The sequence below is a fragment of the Pseudorca crassidens genome, chromosome 19, assembly GCF_039906515.1.
Source record: "Pseudorca crassidens isolate mPseCra1 chromosome 19, mPseCra1.hap1, whole genome shotgun sequence".
NCBI lineage: Eukaryota > Metazoa > Chordata > Mammalia > Artiodactyla > Delphinidae > Pseudorca > Pseudorca crassidens.
The window spans coordinates 3,999,854-4,003,726 of record NC_090314.1 but is presented as its reverse complement, the minus strand read 5'-3'; the positions used below and the strand labels follow the sequence as shown (position 1 = coordinate 4,003,726).

General features: G+C 59.3%; 1 long non-coding RNA gene across 1 annotated transcript; it reads left to right on the top strand.

Moving 5' to 3' along the window:
- Positions 1 to 189: 189 nt before the first annotated feature.
- On the top strand, positions 190 to 3,593 carry LOC137212721 (uncharacterized). Its single transcript, XR_010937599.1, has 3 exons — positions 190 to 304; positions 2,014 to 2,183; positions 3,396 to 3,593. It is a non-coding gene; the product is annotated as an uncharacterized lncRNA (long non-coding RNA).
- Positions 3,594 to 3,873: the final 280 nt, after the last annotated feature.

Sequence of the window (3,873 nt, the reverse complement as noted above, 5' to 3'; positions counted from 1 at the left end):
CGCGGGCGCCAGGCGCGGGCGCGGTGGGGCGGGTCCTGCAAGGGGCGGGCCCGCCCAACGGACGTGCCTCCTGGCCAATGGGCGGCCCGCGCGCCGCCCGCCCCGCCCCTGCCGCCTCTCGGTGGGCGCCCGCGAGCACGCCCGCTGCGCGTGCGCTGCGCCGCGGGGCCTCCCGGGACTTGTAGTCCACGAGCAGAGCTCTGGCGTGGGCTACTGGGAACGAGTTTTTGAGGCGAGGCGCGCGTTCCCCCATTTGGAGGAGGCTTTTCCCTTCTTGCAATGAGCGAGCGACGCGCACACTCAGGTAATGAGGCAGCCCCGTCCCGAAAGCCAGGAGAATTCTGACAGGGGCGACTCCCTGGTCCCCGGCCTCAGTTTCCCCATCTGCGCCATTGGCCCGGTGATTGACGAGTTGTATTATGTTTGACCAGTTTCACGGGACACCACTTGGACCATCCTCCAGCGCGCCAGAGCACCGACCACGCCACGCTCCTGGTCCCGCTGGGTGGTCAGTCAGGATTGCCCTCCTCCGCCCACAGCCCCCTGGGGAACAACTATATACATCCTTCAGGATCCGACATAAAAAGCTCTGGTGGCAGCACGGGAGATTCTTAGGAGCGCCATCAGCTAAAGAGAGGGACAGAGACCCAGTGGGGAGAAGAGGCCGTTCCTGGGGAGCTGGCATTTGGTCCCGAGATTGGATCCGGGCTTCTCCGACATGGGGGGAGGGCCTCCCTACGCAGGGAATGGTGTATAAGCAAAGCTGCACCGCCTCCACGCTGAGGGACGATGGCCTGTCCCCACCCACATCCCAGGCCTCCTTTTCTCATCTGGACAGTGGCCTGGAGGCTGAACCTTTCCTTCCGAGACCGAGAATAGGCTGCCCTGGGCTCAGGGTCCCAGAAGCTTAGGTGGGGCAGGTAGGCCTGGCCAGACCCCACCAGCTGTGTCAAGGGAGGCACCTGACTTGTGACCCCAGGCAGTTGCCAAGCCACAGGCCTGACCACCCCGCCGCCCCCAGTCAGCCCGGCTCAGCCCTTACCTGGGGTTGGGGCTGGATCTAGAAGAGGCCCGAGCAGAGGGGCAGGGAGGTGAGACGAAGGAAGATAAGAACAAGGCTTATGAGTGTCTACAGGTGTGGCAGGCACCAATCACATCCCTTTCCTGGTTTCAGCTGATTAAGTGCTCTCAACAGTTCTGTGAGCGAGGAAGCCCCCGAGGTTCTAGATGAGGAAGCTAAGACAGGTGGGCGCAGGCAAGGGGCCTGAGCTGACTGCACTGAGAAGGGTCAGGCACCTCCGGCCTCTGCCCATGCCATGCCCAGCACAGGCAGCTCAAGCAGGTCTGAAGCCTGGGTTCTGGTCCGTGCCCTGCCACCCATGGCTGACTTTCACAGCCTGAGCCCCAGTGGCCTCTTCTGCAGAACGAAGGCCTCACACGGGGAAACGTTAGGAAGGTGTTAATTCACATCCCTAGTCCGTCCGTTGCCTTTAGAAGTTGTGCGGCCTGGAGCAAGATGCTTAAGCTCTCTGTCTCGGTTTCCTCACCTGTAAAAACGTAGGTAGGGGGGCTTCCCTGGTGGCGCAGTGGTTGGGAGTCCGCCTGCCGATGCAGGGGACGCGGGTTCATGCCCCGGTCCGGGAAGATCCCACATGCCGCGTAGCGGCTGGGCCCGTGAGCCATGGCCGCTGAGCCTGCGCGTCCGGAGCCTGTGCTCTGCGACCGGAGAGGCCACGACAGTGAGAGGCCCGTGTACTGCAAATAAATAAATAAAGTTTAAAAAAAAAAAAAAAAAGTGGGTAATCCTAGTACCTGCCTCAGAGGGTCATTTCGAAGATGAGATGAATTAGCACTTGTAAAGCCCTTAGACCAGACCGCAGCCAGGCAGACAGGAAGTGCCGTGTGGGACTCAGCTGTCGTTAGTGTTCTTGCTAATTGCTGTTTGAGCTCTGCCTCTCTGTCACCCTGGGCAAGTCCCTGCCCTTCCTCAGTCTCCACTTCTGTCTTTGAAAGGGGACCGAGTCAGCAGGCAGTAAACAGCCATGCCTGCCCCACCGCACACCCACAGCTCACAGTCTAGGGGAGCACAGAGCCAAGTGGAGACCACAGCCACCCGGAGTTCGCTGTGCTGTGATGGGGACACCCGGGGGCGGTGGGAGCCCAGAAGAGGCATCTGACGCAGGGTAGGTGCCCCTGGAGGGAGGGGGGCAGTTCAAGCTGGGCTGTAATGGGTGAGCAGTTCAACGGTAGAGCGGGCAAGGGGTGGAGAGGGGGGGCCCAGGCAAGCAGGGGTTCTCAGAGTGTCAGAACTCCCCCCACACCTGTACGAATGCCTATGGAGTAGGGCCCCAGAGCCTGGATTTTAAACCAGTCCTTTCCCAGGTGACTCTAAGGCCCCAGCTTGGCCCCATCTGATCAGGTTCAAGGGGTTAAATGGGTAAACTGAGACGTGAGCAGATAGGCCCAGCCCATCCACACGTGGGGCAGGGTTAGGAATGGCACGGGGTGAGTGTGGGACACCAAGGACGGACTGCTTGTGCTTCCCCTCCCCCGTGAGCCCAGGCCCAGGTGTATGATTACCATGGTCACAGGGCAACAGGGCCACGCCTGCTCATTGCTCAAAGCAGGAAACAGGCTCTGGGGAGCCCAGGCAAGGGCATGGACACAAGGTCTTCAGTGACCTCAGGCGGCCCCGCACCTGTCCTGGATGTTGGGGGGACGATGGGGGCAGGAGGGTGCCTGAGTCAGCAGCACTCAAAGGGAAAGCCGGTCCCTCTTGCAGCCTCCCAGCCTCAGGTCAGCCTCAGGCCAGGGATGGGCTGCTACCTTCTCGGCATTTCCGGGGTGGGGTGGCCTCTCCCTACACCCTCCTCCTCCTCCTTCTCCTTGGCCACCCCAGGGCCCTCGCCCAGCTCTGAGGTGGGACCCAGGTCTGGCTTCAAATCCCAAGACATCCCCTTGCTAGCTGGGTGACCTCAGGTAAGCCACTTGTCCACCTTGGGCCTCAGTTTCCCCATCTGTAAAATGCAGTAAGGACTAAATGAGATGATTCCAAACAGGCGTGGAGCCCAGGGCCTGGCAGGCTGTGTACCTAGTGAGCCAGCCATTCCTAGACTCTGGCTCATAACCAGCTGCCTCACCATTCTTCAAACCTACCAGACAGGCTCTGCCTTGGGACCCCTGCACTGGCTATTTCCTTAGCTGGGACGCTTTGCCCCCAGGTTTTCACTTAACCAAATCCCTCCCCTCCTTTTGGTCTTGACCTCATGACACTTGCTCAAGTAAGCCCCCCCGCTGGCCTCCCGATTCCTGATGCCTCCCTTGCCTGTTCCTCTCTGCCTGCCTCTTCTCACCCACCGTGCATCTGACTTCTGTGTACATTACTTGTCTTCCAGCTTGAGAATGTGCTCCCCGAGGGCTCAGTTTTTAATGCTGCTGTTCACTGCTGTGTCCCCAGTGCCTAGAACAGTGCCTGGCACACGGTAGGTACTCAACACATTTAAAAAATAATGTACGGATGAATAAAAAAAGGTCAGAAGCAAATGCGACAAACTGTTAACACGTGTGGGTGGTAGCGTGGCTTCCCAAGTATTTTTCAGTGTGTTTGAAATACTGCATTAAAAATACAAAACGCAAATAATAACAGTCCACATTGTTTGGGAGTCAGAGGTCATAGGAAATGGTGGTTGAAGCTTGTGGCGAGGCAGGTGCAGAGTAGGGGTGTCCCCGAGCCAGGCTGGCATCCTCAGAGGCAGGCGCCCCACAGATGCTGTATCTGTGCTTTATCGGCCTGGACCTGGCCGTGACACTTGGAGGTAGGTACAAGGACAGCCCACTTCACAGACAGGAAACGGAAGCTAAGGCCCAAGGCCA